This window comes from Neltuma alba, unplaced genomic scaffold, assembly GCF_004799145.2.
Source record: "Neltuma alba isolate B1F8T4 unplaced genomic scaffold, ASM479914v2 tig00001479_pilon, whole genome shotgun sequence".
Taxonomy (NCBI): domain Eukaryota; kingdom Viridiplantae; phylum Streptophyta; class Magnoliopsida; order Fabales; family Fabaceae; genus Neltuma; species Neltuma alba.
This window is the reverse complement of record NW_021632477.1, coordinates 180,354-203,013: the sequence shown is the minus strand read 5'-3', so window position 1 is coordinate 203,013 and position 22,660 is coordinate 180,354. Positions and strand designations below refer to the sequence as shown.

The following is a 22,660-nucleotide window of genomic DNA, read 5'->3' as shown; positions in this document are numbered from 1 at the left end:
TTATCTCAGAAATTTATTCAGCGTTTTGAATTGTATTCCTTTTTCTTTTAAAAAAAAAAAGAACAAACACCATTTAAGTAGCAAAATACAATTGCAATGAATAAAATGTGAGAAAAGGGAAAATAAATCAAGACATAAAAAAGTATAGAGACTTCATGTATTAATGTAACTGACAAATAAACCATTGCCATGTTAACATATATACCGCATGTTTTGTAAACAAAATAAACCAAAGGATAAAGGAAACAATAACTAAAACTTCCATATAAAGATTATTTAACTAGTAGTGCATCTCTAACATTTTACGTAAATATGACCTTATCTTTTTTAATGAGACTACAATATCATAATTCAGTGCAACAACTTAATGTCAACTCAATAATTGATGATTTATGTGGTAATATATTGTTGATATTTGGACTCCCTTCATGTAGCAAATTGACATCAAGAATATTGATGATTGAATGTGGTATTGATTTGCTAACCCAATCTTTCAAATCAAGATCTTCAACAAACATTTTATTAGTTGGCTTCTTCCTTGTAAACATCTCCATTAGCATGATACCATAGCTATGCACATCTCTTTTGAAAGAAACCACTCCTTTTGATCCACACTCTATATGTCAAAAGAGAATATAAGGTTTACGGTTAAACCTTTTTTTTTTTCCCATATAGCTAATACAAATCTTCGCATATATGAGTAGAATATATAGATACATATATCAATGATTGAATAATATAAAATTTTACATAGAATAAAAAACAACATAATTGAACTAAAATATCATTATTAAACTATTAGCTAGTGCCATATAACCAATTGTAGCCAATGTTTTTGTACAAGTTTCAAACCTCTTTCACCTAATAGTTTAGCTATACCAAAATCGCTAAGATGAGCCATCATATCTTCATCAAACAAAATGTTGCTTGGTTTTATGTCACAATAAACAATCGGAGCATAAGTACCATGATGAAGATAATCTAATACAATGGCTACATCAACCATTTGTTGGATATCCAAACAGTAATTATGAGAGTACAACCATCTATCAAAACTTCCATTTGATATGAATTCCATTATTAGAGACTTGAAGTCACCATTTGAGCAACTACTAATAATCTTAATGAGATTGCGATGGTGTAAATTACACATAGCAGCACATTCATTATCAAACCCCCTCAATGCTTCTTCCATGTCTGTGTGAAATACTTTGATAGCAGCTATCTTTTCATTTGGAAAAACTACTTTGTACACTGATCCAAAACTTCCAAAGTCAAGAAGGTTGCTCTCATCAAATCCATTTGTACCCTATAAAAACTCATAATAGGGTATCCTACTTCATGCATCCAAATTTGTTAAATCCCTTTTGGTTGTATAGTTAGGCATCATCTCTGTTATGCTTTAGAAAGATAATGCTTGTAACAACTAAAATGAAAAACATGATAGGCACTAAGCATTTTATCACCAGTATCACTTTATTTAATATGTGCTTGTTTCCTCCCTTGCATGGTTGGACCTATAGTTGTGATTTTCCACAAAGATCTTTATTCATCATAAAAGATTGAGTAGTAAAATTTTGAAAAGATCACCATTTGGAATTTCTCCATCCAATAAATTGTAGGAAAGATCAATATATTTAAGATAGTACAGTGACTCTAAGGACTTTGGAATCACCCTAGACAAATAATTATGAGAAAGATCTATCGACTCAATACTTATCATACCACTTAGCGATCCAGGTATACATCCTTGTAATTTGTTGTGAGCCAAAGATAAGTTTTGCAAAGTCTGCAACCCACCCATTGTTGTAGGGATACTTCCTGAAATTTGGTTTCTTGACAAATCCAATAGTATAATTGCTCTCAAGTTTGATACCTCTGGTAAAATTATTCCACTCAATGCATTGGAGGATATATCTAAAACCAATAAATCTTTGAGACTCCAAAGAGAAGAGGGTATATGAGAAACAAATTTGTTAAAGCTAAAATTCAACTTTTGCAAAGAAGTATTCCCAAGACATCCCAAAACTACTCCCAAAAACATGTTGTTGGCAAGATTCAACTCACTTAGACTTTTGAGTTGGTAAAGGTTATTTATAATGGAACCTTGTAATTTGTTGTTGCTCAGGCTTAAACGTTGAAGGCTCTGTAATTTATCAAATGTATATAGAATCAAACCAGTCAATTCATTCCCATCCAAAGCTAAGTCAACCAAGCTTGTTAAATTTCCAATTACATTGGGTATAGCTTTGGTAAGTTTATTTGATGACAAGTGCAACGCAATGAGCTTAGAAGCATTTGATATGCTGTTTGGAATTTGTCCAGTTAGTTCATTCCCATCCAACCTTAACTTCTCCAAATTGGAAGGCCATTTCCTAAATATGATGGGAGAACGCTAGAGAGGGAGTTGCTGCCAAGGTTTAAAAATGTTAATGTTGAAATGTTGAATATGTTGGAAGGAATAGGTCCTTTGAAGTAATCACTGGATAAGTCTAATTTACCAAGTTTATCAAGACCGCCCATCCCTCTGGGTACAAAACCTGGACAAAAAAAATTGATGGATGAATAACATTCTAATAAAAAAAGCTACTACGGAAAAACGGAGATATAATAGTTAATATGTTTTATATACAACATGTAAGGAATAAAAGAATACATCATTATTGATATATGTATTATATAAACCAATACATATTCTAATAAGATCCGCAATGGTGTACAAAAGACTACTGTTTTCTGCAAACTTAATTTGATGTGTTTAATATCATAATATGACCATGTCCTGATTTATTTAATTTATTAGAAACTTTTTAATGATTTGAAATTTAAGTATTGAGGTTGGACGAGTTCTTTTCATATATGCGTATTGAATGATTTTTGTTCGAAAATGATATAACAGCCCCCCTAACAAATATATAATATGCTATCTATGGTGGCAAAAAAGAAATACTACTATATATATACTATGCTATCCATGTCTCAAATTTGTGCATGAAAACACTACAAAAAAAACACCCAATTACCGACAGAATTACTGACGGACTTATCGATGGAATACAAAATTACTAACGGAATTTGTGACAGAATGAGATTACCGACGAAAATCATTCCGTCGGAAATTCTTTCGTCACTAATTTCATTTGTGACGGAATCTGAAATTCCGTCAAAAATTCTTTCAAAAATTACCGACAGATTTGTGACGAATAGTTTCCATCAGTAGTTTTGCACCAGTAATTCCATTTTTTTATTATTGGTTTTCTCATATTATACTATTTTATTTTGATTAATTGTTTAGTTTGTGAAGAGAAAGTAAAAAGCAATTGAATTTGTTGAAAATCAAGTATATTGTAATTAAAAAATATATAGTCTTTCATGGATCCTGGATACATAAAATGTCAAATGTCAACAACTAAAAGACATACATAATAACCCAAACTGTCTAATAATAATGACCCTCAATTGTCATTTTCTAAATTTATATTGCTGCTAGATGGCTCAGATATTCTAATTCTCATTCCCTCTAATGTAGACATGATTTTGCTGTAATTTTGTTTCACCTCTTCATGCTCTTGTTAATTTGTTGATTCTCCTGTGTAAGCTCTGTTATCTTCGTGTGTAAACTCTATTATCCTCGTGCGCAATTCAATTTCAACATTAGGATTGATGCTAGTGCTGTTAATGGAAGGAGAAGATCCCTGAGGAGCACAAATATCATCATCTGCCTCAGATCCAAATCCATAGATGCGGCCCTTCTTGTTCTTGCCACCTATAACGTATAACCATATATTAAATTCTTCCTGATTAGATTGCACACTTGGAGAGCCTCTCTCAGAACTTAATTCTGCCTTTCTCCTTATGAATGCATCCTATAAAACAAAAGGTAATAGGAGCATATGAGACAAGTGTATGGTTTATTTAAATAAGAATTCACAATCATGCATCACTAAAAAAATAAATAATTCATCATGACATAATAAAAATTTAGTAGTTATGTTAAGCAAAACCATAATTAATAACAAAAAAATAAAAACATCCCACTTTTGTATGATGGAATGGAAAAAAAAAAAAAAAAAGAATCTGATGCCATGACACATGTTGAAGCTTATCCCAGAACACATTGATTTAGTAATGAATTTCAAGACATGTTTAATTTAAAACTATAAATTTTTCTTCTAGCAAATTGGTGCAGCAAAATATGAATGCCCCGTGTTTATATATATATATATATATATATATATATATTTAAGGCAAGATCCTTTTCAACTTAATCCCAACTTCAAAAAACTAAATCCAGAACAAGTTAAATCTAAAAGAATAAGAGTGATATTTAGAAAAAAACAATCTTCAAAAATAAAATTGCACCAAGAATAAGAAAGGATACCATAATTCACTAATTTTTATAGCAGATGATGACATTTACCAATTCTATTAAATTGAACAGTATGCAAATGTAACCCAAATTCAGCAACAAAGCAAAGTACATTAGAGAATAGCGTGTGTATAACTTCTATAACTTCCAATAAGTTAGAAGCAATAGATTTGAAGCCTAACACTAGTTAGCTTTCGACAATCAGCACAATCCAAATGATTTAATATGACTAAAATTTAATAAGACACACACTACAACTAGTCAGGCCTCCGGTCATCAGCACAAGTTCAGATCCAATATGACAAATATTAGAAACATATACTCACATGAGCTAATTCTGCTCGCTGATCCGCAAATTTTTCGGTTTTATCACTTAAATGCGTCTTCTTGAATAGTTCAAACAAGATAGGGTCTCTTCCTAACTCCAGAGCCTGAAATTATTTACAAGTATGTATTAGACATGCATTAAAAAATAATGATTTAATTTAAAGATAAATTTTTACCAGCCTCCTCTTATGCTCAGTATTAGGAATACTCCCACCTTTGTATTGAGTGCCTCTTATGGTTGAGGCTTGATTGGCTTTAGCAATCTCACATTTGACCTTATAATCTTCTGATGCTCATATTCTCTCTAACTCATCCATCACTTGACATGGAATCCATTTAATCCTAACTTGTTTTTGATACAAGTCTTGCCTGACAGTATGCATTGTATTTTTTAAAATTTCTGCGCACTTTGTATTCCAAATTTTCTTAATGGCATTATCATACCATGGCAACCATTTATATTTTCGCTGCATAAATGAGTAACAAAAAAAAAACATAAAGTAAACATAATGAGAGGAAAAAATTGAAAACATAAATAATTAGATATAAGATTTACCGCCCATTCATCAAACCACATTTTCTTGTCCTCGAGGGTGTTGCTTTCCAGCTAGAACATGGATGATCAAATTTTTCTTGAATAACAGGAAGAATATTTTGTACATTAGCAACAGCAGGATTAAACCTAATTACAATTTTTTAAAAAAAGTCATTATAAATATTGTTAGAATGGCTTTAATAAACTAAATGAAGATGTGAAATAATACAACCTTGATAACGACTTATGTTTTCTTTTCAGGATATATCCATATTCGACCATCTGAGAAATCATAACCGGATGGTGAAAAACTAGTAGGAGGGGCCTGTGGAGTGGGGGGATGTGAGTTTTTAGTTCCAGGAGATGAGATCTAAGGAGATGATGCACCAGGTGATAATGAGGGTCTACTATCAGATTGAGTCATCATTGGAGATAATAAAGGTGACAATGAGGGTCTGCTACGTTCTTCTTCATTTATAATTGGAGGTGAAGTGATCAAGTTTGCGCTATCACGCTTTAAACCACGACCTGCCATCTACATATTCAAGAACCTTGAGTTAGTAATAATAAATAATCATCACAAAACAAATCTCAAGTACAATAGTATCCCCCCGGCCCCTGGTTGAGTCAACGGCATTCCACTTGAACATTTGAAAACAGGCCCTGTTTGACTTGGATTTAGAATTTTAGATCCCTTCTCTGTGACTTTGCTTACCCTGCTTCACAAGTACAATAGTATTCCCTGGGGATAACGTGTGTGTGAGAGAGAGAAAGTATAAACTACTTGATATATCTACCAAAAAAAAAACAAGAGGATGCATGGTAGCTTGAGAACTAACGGCAACAACCAACCAAAAGAACGAGAGAATAAGAAAAAGTAGAGAAGCAGGGATGCAAGACCCACCCCCACCGCCTGCCACAGAAAACTTTCTCCGTTCATGCTAGCTTTTGAATTAATCGCCTGTCTTTTAAGTTTGATATCACTGACTAAAAAGAGAATACTCTTATTTATTATTTAATATATAATAAATCCTATAATTATCCAATGTGATGACAACATACGAAACAATAAGCAGATCAACAAGCTCCAAGTCTCTCTTTAGTTGAGAAGGCAGGTAAACAGTACACACACGCACACTCCGTGTAACATTGCAACCCTTGAATTCTGGATATATACGAGCATACATGGGGGAGCCTCTTTCTTCCAATAAATTAATACTTATAAGAAGACTAACCATGCAAGACAACATATTGGCCTCTTTAGTGAGAAGAGCCAAAGGTCAACTACCGGATATGTCAGGGATATCTGCCAGAGGACAAGTTATTCAAATGCCGAAAACACAATTGTGCAAAATATAGTTTCTTATTTGAAATCTAGCTGGCTTTTTAATATACAAGTCAAACACTTACGGTCAAAACTATCAGATGTTACACAACACGTCAAACCTATAAATTATAATAACAAAGCTTCCCCCGTCGGATAACCTCAATTATAAACAGTGCATTCATAATAAAATGTTCAAGGAACCAGTTAGATGAAGCAGTTATCTCGCCTAAATCAACAGCAGATTATGAACCAAAAGATCACTGCATATACGGAAAGCCAAGCCCGGATTCTTATACCACTTTGAACAAGATGGGTCTGTTTCTTATACCATTTTCTTAGTGGTTAGCATGCTATTGCAGTCCAATGACAGGTGCAAGAAATTAAACATGTACTTTTCACAGTATTATTCTTATTAGAATTATTATAAAATATCAGCTTTAATTTGATTCTTAAAAGCAGGAAAATGAAACCTTTCTTGAAGGAAAAACCACGAAGCAGAGACAAGTCACAGTAACCTAAAATGGCTCGGGAAGAAGCTCAAACCATCAAGACGCACAATTGACCCATGCACGAACACAAGGCCGTGAAGCACAGTGGAGATGACGATGGTGAAGCGAAGACGAAGAGGAGATGCGGTGGCTGTGTGTGAAGCTGGAGAAGAAAGCTCTGACTGACTAATGATGGAGAGATGCGCTAGATGAAAGCAACAGAGGTAGACGAAGGGTGGAGAGACGATGATTAAAGATGAAGTGAGAGACAAGATAGCCGGGCAGAGGAGGAGTGATGCGAGGCCACTGGTGGCTAGAAGAAGAGAAAGATTTCTTGCGACATATGAGAAGGCAGAACTGGGGGCGACAGCTTGCGTATGAGAAGGCAGAGAGGAGAGGGATTAGGGCTCAATGGAGGGAAGGTCAAAATTTTTGGAGGGAAATGATTTTTCACAACAACAAAAAAATCTAAGTCATACTATTTAAGTCTTGCGTGTGTCAATTACATCCGGCTTGCGTATGTCAAAATTTGCTTTTATAAATTATAAGTTGAAATTTAAGTCTTACCCCTGCTTGGATGAGAAGAAAAGTTGGGAAAAAAAAGAAAATGAGAAGAAAAAACAAAAAAGAAAATGTTATCACTCATCCTGCTTGGATGAGTGAGGGAAAACAAGGAAGAAAAAAATGTATAAATATTAGAATAACTAAAATACTCTTATTATAATTAATTGGCAAGGAAACTAAATAATTTAGCAAAAAAATTATTTTTCTTTGTAAAAATAAAAAAGGAATAATTTTTGAACTTAATTACAAAACCAGAATTGTCTTCACCATCAGGGACTCCCACGGAGACGTTGTTACTGCTGCTGCTCGAGGTTTTCTTCTTCTTTTCTCTGCCTCTCTCACTGCTTTCTTCTCCCCTTCCTTTGCTCTATCATCTTCATAAGCTTATCAGACATGCATAGGTTCTTCATAAGCTTATCATCTTCCGTTGTTGAAGCTCATGTGCCCATTGTAACCTTCTTGGCAACGAGTCCTTCTCTTGCTTCTCTTGGGAACCCATACTTCTTTTAGATTGCACAGAAAGATTCTGCTCAAGTGAATGGCATTAGCGTGATCGTGCAAGCTTTTGGGTGGACAGAAGCAGTGCTCATTTACGTCGACAATGACTACTGGAAAGGGGCCATACACTCCTTAACTAATGCTCTTGAACAAGCCTATGTTCGAATCCCATATATGAGTGACACCGTCGACCGCGGACGAAGAAATCAAAATAGAACTCTCCAAGTTGATGGCCAATCAAACCAGAGTGTGCGTTGTGCACATGTCCACCAATATGAGTGCCATTTCACCGTCAGCTGCGGACAAACTGTGACCACTGGACCAACGACGGTGAGAGCGTTTAGCGCTGGAAAGAATGAGGACGAATGCAAGCTTGGCGGGAGAGGGCAGTGAGGGGAATGAACTGAAACAGTGAAAATCTCTCCATTTGTGGGGAGAAATTTTGAGAGGAAAATGGAGTATGGGGTCCATTATATTTTTCTTCCCACTTTTCCTTTCTCTCCTATTTTCTTTTTTATCCAAGCAGGGGAAAACTTCATTTCTCTCCCATTTTCCACTCCACTTTTCCTTCCTCTCCCATTTTCACTCAATCCAAGCAGAGCATTAGTATTTTTCACGCACAAGAATAACTATATTATATTTAGAATAATATTATAGTGTTTGGCAACTTTTTTTAATCAATATCTAGACAACTTGATATTAATGCTGATATATTTTGTTGATATAATTTGATTTATGTTAATTTGTATTTAACTTTAAAAAAAAAGAAGAAGAATCAGCTTTTCAAATTAATATATTATTATATGATTTATTAAATATCAGTTTAATTTTTCCAGTCTAATTTGAAATAATTTGATCTTTTTCAGTTTAAAAATATCCATATCTATTTAAAAAAAGATAAGATATGTATACATAATATAACATTGACAAGATCAAATTACATGAAGATATGGACTAAAAAAGGAGAATAATGTTGTCATGAATATACAAGAGATGATACTTAAGATTTATAAATTTCTCACATTATAATGATTATTGCTGTAAATTACTGTAATGTACAATCAAATCATTAAGCAGTTTGTTTAATTAATAGGAGTTGTAATTTTTTAATCAAGGGAGAATTAGAAAGAAGGAGCAATAAGCAGTAATATTTATGAGGGAAGATCATAAAATTATCTAAAAGGAGCAAATATTCAAATATAAATTTAAAAATACCACATTGCCCCTATCCCCTAACCTCCTATATTTTTTTATAAACAATTTAAAATTTTCTTCTTAAAACCTTCATAGATTTTAATTGAAAATAAAAGTTATATACTTCTATCAAAATTTAGATTATTTTTTAATTTATTATGTGCATGATTTTAAAAAATTCAAAAAAGCTTGTATAATTTATTTTCTTTATTTAATAAGAAATTTATATCAGATTTTCAATAAAAATATCATGTAATGTTAAGAAATTTAAAAAAGGGAAAATTGGGGATAAATCCCCTATTGAAAATTTAATTAGCAAATGGGACCTAAAGATTTTGTGCAACTTAACTTCTTTTATGTGCAATTTATCTTTCCTTGTGTGCAATGTATCTTTTTTTTTTTTTTGTATAATGATCTTCCTTTATGTGATGTACAACTCACTTTCTCTTTGTGCAAATGAAATTCTCTTATCTGTAACTAATTTCTCACATCTAAATAATATTTTGTGCAAACCATCTTCCCTTTGTACAACTTATCTTTCTTTGTGTACAACTAATCTTTTCTTGTGCAATCAATCATCCTAGGTCCCATTTGCCAATTAAATTTTTAATGAGGGATTTATCCCTAATTTTTCCTTTAAAGAATTCAGTTAATTTATTATAATGTTATAAGACCCCTCCTCAAAATCATTTAACAAAAGCCACGTAATTATGTAATAAAAAAATTCATGTACGTTAAGAAATCTAAAGAAATCATTTTCTTTGCATTTTTAAATATTTCTTATATAATGAATTAATAATAATCATTTTAATAAAATTATATAATTTTTATCTTTAATTAAAGTCTATGATGATATTAAATAATTTAAATTTTTATAAAAGAAAAGAAAATTTTAATTTCTACATGACTGAACAATGTTTGCATTTTTTTAATTGATTTTATGTAGGTTGTAAATTTTGAGAGAAACTATGTTTAATATATTTAAATTTATTAGTTTGCATTAGTTTCGAAAATAAAATGCGAGAGGAAATATAGAAAAAAATTTAGGAGGTTCGAATTAGAACAGTATAGTATCTTTAAATTTATATTTGAATATTAGGTCCTTTAAATAATTTTAATTTTTATTATCCTTTTCTGTAAATATCACTCTCTATTGATCCTTCTCTCTAATTCTCCCTTTAATCAAAGTATCGAATCCAAATCCTAAAAATATAACCATGTTAAATATTTGGTTGGAGAATTTTGTTGTTCTTTACAGTTCTATCAAACTCAATATTAATATGCTAGCAATATTGTTATAAACCATTCTATATAAATTTTTACTTCGCACTTATTATATTCTTCATATGTCTATTCTTTAAATATTAGTAAAATTCAATTTTGTCTCTCTCATTTATTCTTCTACATTAGGATCAATAATATTCAGTTAATTTGACATAGTCATAATCAACCAATAAGTGAAGAAATAATTTTTTTCATAGTTAAGTCAATCAAGTGCATAGATTGAATTAGTATAGTTCACCAATGCTTCCACGATTTCACTACATCCCTTTACCAAATTTTTGTTGGTTTCTTTCTTATACAAAATAGTCTTTTATCTCATGAAAAAATAGAATTACAGCATTTTATAAGAATAAAGTTGTAAAATTTCTAATTACACAGTATCTTGGAGAAAAGAAATTAACAATTGCTGATGGAATTAGCCACGAAAAATATTCCGTTAGTAATTTCCGTCATAGATCCGTCAAAATTGCCATGGGATTCTAACGGAATTTGCCATGGATTTCTGACAGAAATTACTGACGGAATATTTCCGTGGCTAATTCCATTGGTAATTCCATTTCCGACGGAATTAGCTACGGAAATATTCCGTCAAATTTGTCAGAAATCCGTGGCAAATTCCGTCAGTGACTTTTCCGACAGAATTTGCCACGGATTTTCGATGGATTTTTGCGACGGAACATCTTCCGTCAGTAAATCCATTGGTAATTCAATGTTTTTTGGTAGTGAAAAAATCTGTCTCAAATTTTAATGTTACCCAAAAAAAAGATTTAGTATAAATAATATTTCCCCCGCTAATTGATTAAAAGTAGTTAAAAACCTAAGTCTCCGAATATTAAAGTTTTATGCTGATCATTATTTGTTTTCATATTAGCACATTTAATTGAACATCATAAACAAACTTTCAAAATAAATAAATAAGTAATAGATATAAAAGAATACTTGTCAATGAGTTTCTACCAAAATATATTTGTGTCAAATATGTACATTAACTCATTAATTATTCCATTTTAATTTATAAAATTAAAATCTCTATGCGTGTGTGTAAAAAATAAAACACGTGGGAACATTAAATGCGATATGGACCTTTTTCATTGATCGAACTACCCAAAAAACAAAAAGAGTTCACGTCTTACTAATTCCAAACACTAAAATATTAGAAAGGGAAAAAGTCGCTATCAAAACCAAAAAAAGAAGAAGGGGAAAGGTGAATTTCTTATAACCATCAAATTGAATCATTAAAAAAAAAGGGTTCTCTCTCTTTCTGATAGTTATGACGGTTATCATCGTGTTCGTAACTTCTTGTTCTGTCATCGATTATAGCAATGAAGGAGGTTCTTTAGAGTGTCATTTGTCCCCCACTGTAGCGGAGGTGAAAAGAGTGGCTTCTCAATATTTCTCTGCGAGAGAGAAGTGTGGTGAGGAACAAATGATCGGAGGAATGAGGTCGATTGAGGTTGGAGGAAGCTCTAGAGAAACAAAGTCGGAAGAGAAGAAGACGACTCTTGAGGCTGATTTGGTGTGGAGGAAGAAAGAAGAGAGAAGGTTTGGGGGTGGTGCTCTGATTGGGAGAATGTTTACAGAGAAGAATCTGAATGTTGCTTCGGTAATTCAGATGATCAGAAAGGAGTGGAATCTAGAAAAGAAAGGGGATCTGGAAATTGTAGAGATGGATCAGAAAACTTTTGTGTTTGAATTTAGATATCGAGAAGATTATAGAAGAATTTTGCGAGGGAGGTCATAGTAAATTAATGGATGGCTCTTGTATATTCAAAAGTGGGAGGAAGAAATGGTAGGTAGTGAGGTAAACTTTGACTTGTGCCCTTTTTGGATCCAATTTCAGGGCCTACCATTGGCAGTGATGGATGTTGAAAATGCCATTAGACTTGGCTCGAGGATTGGAGAGGTGGTTCTTGTGAAGGATCCTAAGTGTGATGGTCTGTTAACTAGGAGTTTTTTTTTTTGTGCTTGAGTGCTTGTTCGTTTAAAGAAATCTCTAGACTTAAAGAAACCTTTAGTTACTGGACTTTGTGCTCCACGACCTGATAAGGATCTTATATTGATCAAGGTGAGATATGAAAGATTGCAAAATTTGTGCTTTGCCTGTGGGAGACTGGGGTATGATATCAAAAGCTGTATGTACAAGGACAACAAAGAGACTGGCTCTGCAGAGCATGGAAATTGGTTGGGAGTACAGGCTGCTAGAAGGATGGATGAGTTAGTGGTTATCTGTAAGGATAGTTAGGAAGAAGTGGACTGTATAAAGTTAAGAAAGACAAATGATAAAGGCAAACAGATTGAATTACCTTGGAAGGAGGATAAGGCAAATAAAGAAAAGAATACAGGTGATAAGAAGACTAAGCAGGTGGACTTGAGCTGTAACATGGTTGTTAAGAAGAATAAGAAGGAAGAGGTTATTGTAGGGACTAGTGGATGTCAGGAGGCTAGGTCAATTTCAATTAAAAAAGGAGTGAAGGAGGTTGCAATTTATAGGTCTGAAGAGAAGGATGAGAAAGCTTTGTCTCTACCTAAGAAAAGCAGCAATATGTCTAAGGCAATAGTATTATATAGGAGTGTATCTCCTATGTTATAGATAGTAATAGGTTTGAGGAAGATTGGGTTGAAAAGGCCAATGATGGAGGAAGAGGAGAGGTCAGATGTTAAGAGAATATGACCAGAATTGTATACTATATTGCATTAATTTGTTTTATTTTGAAGGGGACTTAAGGTGATTAACAGTCCTTTCTTCACAAGGAAGTGTCCATTATTGTCTCACTATTTTTTTTTATGAGGATGCTTTATTTTTTGTGAATGCAAGAAAGTAGAATTGTTAAGTGTTGAAAGGCATATTAAATTGCCACTGTAAGGCTTCAGGACAAGCAGTAAATTCTAATAAGTCCTATTTTTTTCCGAAGAATGCAATTGAGGATGTTAAGAAGGAAGTATATGTGGTTTTGAGGATTAAAGCAAGTGATAATCCTACTAAATATCTAGGAATGACAATGATATGGGGAAAGTTGAAGTTAGAGGCTCTTTTGTTTGTTTAAAACAAAGAAGCTTAGTTTGAAATTACAGGGATGGAAATAGAAGTTTCTGACATTGGTAGGGAGGGAAGTGATGATTAAGGCAGTAGGACCGATAATACCTGTGCTTCCTATGTCCTATTTCAGATTTCCAAAGAAGGTTTGTGTTGAGTTAGATGATATGATGGCAAGGTTTTAGTGGGGTCAAAGGGAACATGATAGCATACGAGGAGGCGTTGAATATGAAGGTCATGAAGCCCAAATAACACTCCCTCAATTAGAAACCCAGCAAGCCCTCCAGGATGTTCAAGGGATTTATAGCTCTAGAATGCTTAGATGGAGGAGGACATGGATCATTCCTTGGATGATGACACGGATACATGCGGAGCTTAACGTGACATATGGAAGGCCACCCCGAAAACCACCATGGCATATAAGTCATTGGAGTATGAACACTTGGACCTTGAGAAAGATAAGAGCACATTCTAAGAGCCCACAAGGAGCATTTAAAGCCAGTTTTCATGTTGTTGAAGGCCCAACACAATTATATATGCATGGAGGAGTCCATTGGAGCTATAATCTTTTAAATTGGAGCCCAAATGCATTATGCTATGGACCATGGGAATTCCAGAACGTGATTCAACCACATTCAAGCCCAAATGGATGTCTAAAAGGCCCATTTATGGTTCTGGACGTGAATAGCAATGAAGGTCCATTTAGAAGATCCAAGAAGATTCAAGAAGCATCAAGAGTGATATTATTGACATTAATTAGGATTCTGTTTGTTTTAATTAGTTTCCTATTTTATAGTTTCCTATCTTCAAATAGCATATTTGTTCTTGAAGTTTAAGTTATTTCCTTTTATTTCTATGTAAGAAATGATGCCTCCCATAGTCAAATAATCATTAATGAGGCATCATCCCTAGTATTTATGTCTTAAGATGCTGATTCTAGAGTGTTCTATGGTTGCCTATATATAGGCTACGTTTTTGTACTAAAAATCAGATTTGAATGAATGAATTTTAGAGAATTTTATTTCTCTTGAGTGAGCTTTGCTTGCCGCCTCGTATTCTCGTGGGAATACTCGACTGTATCAAGGACTGATCATCCTTGTGGTGTCTCCATGGCTAGGGTTGTAAGAGACAAGTTCTCTTAAGGTCCTACCTTCGATCGTTCGTCTAGTTTCCTAACTTGTTTCTAGCCGATCCGTATACGTACCGTATATCAGAACAAGAAGGTAGAATATATGGGAAATCTTGGAAATCACTGAGCTTCACAAAAAGTGAAGGTGGAATGGGTTTCAAGAATTTAGAGTTGTTTAATAAAGCTCTCCTTGCTAAGACTGCATGGAGGTTGGCTCAAAATCTAGATGCTTTGTGGTGTAGGATTTTGAAGGGTTTGTATTTCCTGGAAATTGATTTTTTTGTCGGCAAAGCAAGGTTGTAGATCTTCTTGGGGTTGGTCCAACATCTTAGAAGGAAGAGATTTAATAAATAAGGATCTCTGTTGGAGAGGAGGGATCGACGATAGGATCAGAAATTTTGTTGATAATTGGATTATTCCCGAAGCTAATGGGTATGCATTGGCTTCCACATATTTGGATGAAGAAAACGAGTTTGATTGTGAAGAGCTTAATCAGAAATAATTCTTAGTGTTTTGAAGGAATGGAAGATTGGTTTAGTGATGAAGATAGAGCTCTCATTAACTTTATTAATATTCCCAGATCAAATTTTGTAGATAAGTGTCTTTGGATGATGAGTAGAGATTGTAATTACTCTATGAAGTTTGGGTATAGGGTAGCTTTGGCCTTTGGGCAGCGAAGATGTTACAAGATTGAGAGATCCGGGAGGCTCCTATAAGATATCTAAACAGCTGTGAAATCAATTGTGGAAGCTGAAGATTCCTCCCAAAGTAGGTCATTTTATGTGGAGAGTAGTGAGTGGAGCTTTGACCACCAAGAAGCTCTCTTTAGAAGAAAACTTGGAAAGCTAGGTGTAGGCATATTTTTGAAGGTGCTGAGGTGGATGCTATTAAATGTGTAGCAAGGTTGTTGAGGCTAGTTAGTGATTATGATGAGGCTCAAAAACAAAGGGGGAGACATAAGATGGAGGGCAATGGTACTGAAAGAGCGAGAATTTGGAGGGCACCTGAGAATAAAGCAATCAAGTTGAATGTGGATGCTTCTTCCAAGTTATTTCATATGGCTGCTTCTGTAGGGTTGGTGGGAAGAGGTGAGAATGGTGTGTTTGTTGGTGGTTTGGTAATGAAGGTTAAGGCATATTCAGCTCTTATTGTAGAAACCTTGGTAATCTTGGAAGCTTTATATTACAGTGAGAGGTGGGAAGGAAAGAAGGTGATAGTTGAAATTGATTGTCAAGGGCTATTTCATAGATCGAGAGCTTCTGAATTCAAGGGATGCGATTGGAGCTGCGAAGATGTCATGCTAAACTGTTATTCAAAGTTGAGATTGTTGCAAAATTGATCTTTTTCTTTGGTTTCTCGTAAGGGCAATAGAGCTGCTGATTGTTTAGCAGCAGAGGTTTTAAAAGGAGTAGTACCACAAGGATGGTTTTCTGAACCACTATCCTTTTTGTTGCATATTCTGCAGAATGATTTTGAGCTTTCTAATTGTGATTTAGCTAGGGCTCGTATTGGCTAACTACTTATAGTAATTAAGAGATAGATAAAATCTCTGAAAACAAGGACATACAAAAGTACATACCGGTAAATGAGTTAATATTCAAATACAATTCTTTTAAAATCTTATTGATTGTGCAAAATTGGCCTTTGTCTTTGGTTTCTTACAAGGGCAGTAGAGCTACTGATTATTTAGCAGCATGATCTTGAGCTTTCTAATTGTGACTCTTTGTCTAGGACTGGTATTGGCTAACTGCTTGTATGCTAGGATTTTTTTGAGTGTTTGCTTTGGTTTCGTCTATTAGTTATTTGCGCATTGCCAATAAATCATGTGCTGCCTATAGCATTAAACTACTTATTCAGCAGTTTATCCCTCCAGGAAATTAATATGTGAAAAACTTTAGCTTGAAAAGCTTTACTTAATTTCACAACGTGCAGACCAGTTCTTCTATTTGTTGAACAATTAAAATATCTCATATTATTCTTCATCAGTTTGAGTTGCATTTAAATTTTTATTTGATTTCTATATTATAATTTGTAATTGATTTTTATATCTATTAAAAAAAATCTTTTGTTTATTTCAAATTTTTAATTCATATGCTGTGATTTTTTTTTGGAAAAATGTCAATATAATTTTAATTTTAATTAAAAGATAGAGTTGTTACCGCGTGTTTGTGTGTGTATAGAAAAGAAGAAATTATCAAATATTACACAAAAATTATCAAATATTATTAAAAATGGTATGTTTAAGAATAATTCTAAAACTTACGTTAAATATATTAAAAAGAATTTCAAGTAACACTCATTTCAACCAAAAGAGTAACATGTACCAAGAAATTATTTTTTATTTGCTCAAGTCTTTGTAAAATTTAGAAATGAAAAAATTAAGAAATTAAAATCATATATCACACTTGAGGTGAAATAACTAGTATTTCTTTTGAAAAATAAAATTTTTTGTACTGTTATTTTTTTTTTTTACCAGCAAAGTTTTTGTACTGTTAATTATTGAATGAGCATTTGATATGAAATGAACGAATTTGAAAAATGAAAAATTGAAAAAGAAGCATAACACATGAAAAAATGTACTCTATAAGGAAAAAAACATAAAATTAAAGTTGTCAGGAAACAGATAAATTTAAAGCATGTATGTTGCATTTAAATTTGGTTGGTCACCCATTTTATGAGTTACATTTATTGTATAATTTGTCATTGATCTTTTGTACATATCTAAATAATTTTTGTTTATTGTACATTTTTTAATTACTACGTTGCAATTTTTTTAAAATATTATAAATTTAATTTCAATTAGACAATGTTGAATCGTTACAATTTATATATATGGTAAATAAGTAAAACCAACTCCAAACTCATCTGAAAAAATAAAATTAAAGTAATTAAGAGACAGAAAAAATCTTGATAAAAAAGTATTGTATGGCTTGGAGTTTTGTCATCAAATGGAATATATGACGATTTCGTTTTTCTGTGTCACAAATTTCCGGACATCCATCTGTTCATGAGTGGGATTTAAGGGAAAAAAACAAAATCTCATTTGAGAGAAAAGTATTAAAAAGAAAAGAAAACACATAAGTAAGTGCATACCTGTAAATGAGTTGTCATCCAAATATAATTCTTTCCAAGATGTGCAGTTACTTATTGATTGTGGAATGCTTCCCTGTAATTGATTGTCAACAACAACAAAGACTTCAAGCAAAGGGAGATGATGACGCATTTTTTCTGGCAAATTACCCTTTAAATGATTATGGCCAAAGTTGACATATGTCAAAGAAGGCATGTTCCACATAAATGAAGGAATTTCTCCTATAAATAAATACAAAATATATGTTAATTACTTGGTAGTATGGCAAGCATGTTCCTCATAAATTCATCCGTACACAAGCATATAAATAATACATGGAATTTTGGTAATTAGAGGGTTAAAATTAATAGAACATAATTTATTTTTTGTTGCACAGTAGTTTTAAATGGACTCTTCCAATATTAATAACCAATTGAATGTTAAATTTCTTTAAAAAGAAGAATTGCTGAAGATCACAGACTAGGGAATTAATCTCCCCTAATCTAAAATGAACATCCAAATTATTTATATTTTGTATTATAGTTATTAAAGTATTTAAAAAGGATCTAACTTTAAGATCTCAGGATGAATTCATCATAAGCAAAAAAGAGCTGAAATTTTAGTTTTTCTCTAAGGAATTAAAATACTTTTAGTTACACATTTTGGAGATAAAGCATAAAATTAAGGATGAAATTTCATGTGCTTCAATGTAAAAGCGAACCAGATACGAGTTATGTATATGTTGACAAGAGAATTGGAAGTATTATAAAATCTTTTCAAATACAAATCTTTTCATCAAATAAAAACAATTATATTGATAGCGAACACATTTATTCTAATGATCCAAAATTATATTTTATTTCTTTTTTTAAAGACATTTTTGCTGGGATTTTTACAGGGCTTCCCCAATTTTTTTTAATGACCCAAAATTATATTTTATTTCTTCTCTTTTCAAGGATTTCTGTTGTGAATGCAAACTTTTTGGTAAGCTTCTCATGATTTTTTAACATGAATGAAAGAAATGAAGAGCAAAATCTCACTTTAGAATTACTTTTCATTAGAAATGAAAAGTATAACAAAAACAAAAACATACAATATGGTCTAAGACAATCATATAATTAAAATTCTTACCTTGCAAATTGTTGTAGATAAGATTAAGCACTTCGAGATTTGCCAAATTTCCAATCTCAATTGGAATGATTCCTGAACAAATTATATATGGTAAAGTCATTTTATTAATCAAAATATATTAATAATGTGGTAGGCTAAGACTAAAAAAAAAAAAATTTCACATTTTAATTATATCAGGTGCTCGCATCAGTCGATGATTTTACCTTTACTTTATTTTGGCATTGTAATATTATTTTCATATAATATATATAAATAAAAAAGAAACTTCAAATTAAATAGATTGACATTTATAATTATTCACAATTGATACTTTATATTTGGTTATTTTAAAGCCGCAAACTTTTCTGTTTTTAGTATTAAACTTATCCTTCCATAAAATTTTTTTCAAATATTACCAACTCTGGCATGTCTAAAAATAAGCCCAGAACTTGCCTTAAATATTAAAAAAAAATTTCAAGTAATACTCAATTCAAAACAGAGGAGTAAAATACAAAAGATTTATTTTTTAATTAATTTTAACTGTTTTAAAACAAAAATTATGAAAATCATAAATTACACTTGAGATGACATGATTAGTATATTGGATAACCATTTATTTATTTTTTGGTTGGTGTTATTTTTTGGTTGGTGAAAATCCTTTAGTTTGAAATTAATGAATTTGAAAAATAAAAAATTACATGAGTTAGCAAATTTACAAATTTTATCACGTTGTTTTATATCTTTATCATCTTAGCTTTTGTCTATTAATTGGATCAAAGCTAAATATTTCTTTAAATGATTGATAATGGAAATTGTATGGGGAATTGCTGCTGAAAATTTGTTCTTTGAAAGTTATAAAACCTTCAAATGCTTTATATTCCTATATCTTTGAAAGTTATAAAACCTTCAAGTGCTTTATATTTCCCGTCTAGTTTCTACATTGGCCCTCATCTCAATTATTGATTCCCTATGTCCAAGTGAGATTTCTCGGTATGTAACAATTACTCCCCTCTTTAAATAAATTTTATCCTCAAAATTTAAAAACATACCTTATCTAATAGTTCTGGGGGTCTAGCCTTCATGTCGTCTTCTTTTCCCACGTGGCCTCTTCTTGAGTTAGATCCCTCCAGATAACTTTAACCATTGGAATAGCCTTATCCCATGGCTGCTTGATCTACCGATCTATCACCCTTACCAGCTTCACTTCGAAGGTAAGGTTATCTCGCAACTCCATATCTTCACATTCTAAGGTATGAAAGGGATCCGGTGGATACTTCTTCAGTTGAGAAACATAGAAGACGTCATAAATTTGACTCAAACTAAGGGGTATGACCAAGCTGTAAGCCTCTGAGCCAACTTTTGATAGGATTTGGAAGGGTCTTAATGAATTTCGGCATCAATTTACAGGCTTTGATCGACCTTCCTACACCCGTAGTTGGAGGTACCTTCAGATAAATGTGGTTTCCAACTTTGAATTTTAGGGGTTTCCATTGTACGTCAGTATAGCTTTTTTGTCCTTTATACGAGCCTAGCTCATCTTCATGACATTACCATGGCAGTGCTTCTGCCTTCATGGCTTTTTACTGTACCATGGTATTTTGGGTTCCTCTAACACTACTTTTATCTATTATTTCCAGCATACCCAATTGTTCCCACCTTTACTTTAAGGGCATGGCTCTTCTGTTTCGTATTCTCGTCTTGTATTTAACTTGCCTGAATATGTATCCTTCAGGACTTACAGCTTATAGTTTCTTTAACTCTTACTTTTCTCACCTTCTTTCAGTGGCTAGAGTAGAATTGAGTACAGCCTATTTAATAATAATGGTGTCTGTGAAAAAGTCAAGGGTACTCTCTCTGTACTAAGTAACCAACCTGAGGAAATTTCCCCATCTTAGACTCATCCTTGGTCATCTTACTCTCATGTTCCAAAGAGATACTATCCTTATAGCTCGGTAACCTTCCTTTAGGCTTGGTCTACTGTGACCTTGAGAGCTACCACGCTGTCCTGTAAGCCTTTTCAGGACCTACCGTGACCCTGGATTCTTTCTCCATTTTGTCCAAACCATGTTCCACTCTTTAGGAGTCTTTAGGCTAGTGGACTAGGTTAGAGAATAAGTTATCTACCCTCAGTTAGTGGCTTAACTTATCATTCCCTAAGACTGATCACAAGTACTAATATCGTCTTTCCAGATCTAACTCAATCCTTCCAGTCATCTCTGAAATCATTCATCTTTCTTGCGTTTTCTTTTTCCCCTTAAGTTTTAGCTACCTCAGGCCATTTTGCTATCACAATGCTCGTGAAATTTTCTAGACCATTAGCTTGTCTCTATGGCCTTCTGGGCTTGATATCATATCCATGCCAATCTGCCATGCCTTATGATTTTCTTTTTTTATCTTGTGGGGAGAGATCTTATAAAATCGTCTCTATCCTCTTCTCATATTTTCCATCCTTTTCTTATTCTTGGCCAGTTTTGTTCCTATTGGGGTAAGGTTAACTCTGTAAATCTTCTTGCCTTTCAGAGAACAGTCCACTCTCGATGGAGTGGCGTCAACTTCATATCAGAGAATCAATCCCTTTTCAGAGAACCACTCGCCCCCAATAAAGCAGCGTCAACCCTGTATTGGAGAACCACTTCATCTTCAGATAACAGCTTGCCCCCAATAGAGTGGCATTGACCCTGTATTGGAGAATCACTTTCTTTTCAAAGAATAGCTTAGTCTTAATAGAACGGTATTAACCACAAGCCGGAGAACCACCTCCCAAATATTTTTTTGAAACACTCTATGGCCAAGACTGGTCGGTTGTTTAGTCTTTGTCCCGACACATTCTTTTCATACTGTATCCCTATTAGGGAACCCTCTCCACCTACTTTACTTAATCACTATGGTAGTGGCATCCATCCAAACTCTTATCTCTTGCATTCTTATTGGCCTGAGTGCTATGATTGCACCTTTCATTGATGCCTTAAGGACATAAAGGGATATTTATTAGTGCCTATCATTACCATGTATCTAAATATTATCAAGCTCTAAGCATTGTCGGGAACTTGCTCATCACTTTCTATATATCAATTCTTAGTGCAACCATCAGCTATTGCATTCTCATCTATTTCCTTTTCATAGTATCCTCAAAAGGGATCTTGCCTGATTCTAATCTTTCAATTTACCTCACCTTCCGGTCAATTATCCTTATGGCCGAATATCGACCACCATCCTTTGATCACATTACACAGCGAATATTCAATCACTACACTGTGTTATTTAGGTCAGGCACTTAACTTAGTGTTAGTTCTTCATTCTGTATCATCTCATCTCTATCCCTTTTGGTCTATCATGCCTGAGGGCTTTTATCCCTATTCGGGGTCCTAATACAATTTCAAGCATCTTATTCTATCATCTTGCCTCTATTTTACTCAGGTCTATTGTGACCCTGTCTTAGGTATTTACCCGTCTTTACCTTTGTCATCCAATTTGGCCTCACTTCAGTGTGAAGACCAAATCCTCTGGTAGGAAGGGTCAATGCTTTCTTCTTACAACCATGGAGTAAATTATGCAAGGATAACCCATTCAACTAAGTATAACATCAATATCGTGGAAAGGCATGCTTATGGGGTTCAGTGTAGTGCAACAAGGAATGTATTATAACGTGCAATTTAAATAACTATCAGAAGTTAAACCTCTAGTGCTCGTAGGAATGAAAATACAAAGATCACATAAAAACAGGTCAATGG

At 33.1% G+C, this 22,660-nt stretch overlaps 1 long non-coding RNA gene across 1 annotated transcript; it reads right to left on the bottom strand.

Annotated features, from left to right (window-relative positions):
- Positions 1 to 5,625: 5,625 nt before the first annotated feature.
- Positions 5,626 to 6,286, bottom strand: LOC114757369 (uncharacterized). The gene is made up of 2 exons (XR_003741554.1): positions 6,136 to 6,286; positions 5,626 to 5,766 (listed from the first exon to the last, which is right to left on the bottom strand). It is a non-coding gene; the product is annotated as an uncharacterized LOC114757369 (long non-coding RNA).
- Between the last annotated feature and the right edge of the window lie 16,374 nt (positions 6,287 to 22,660).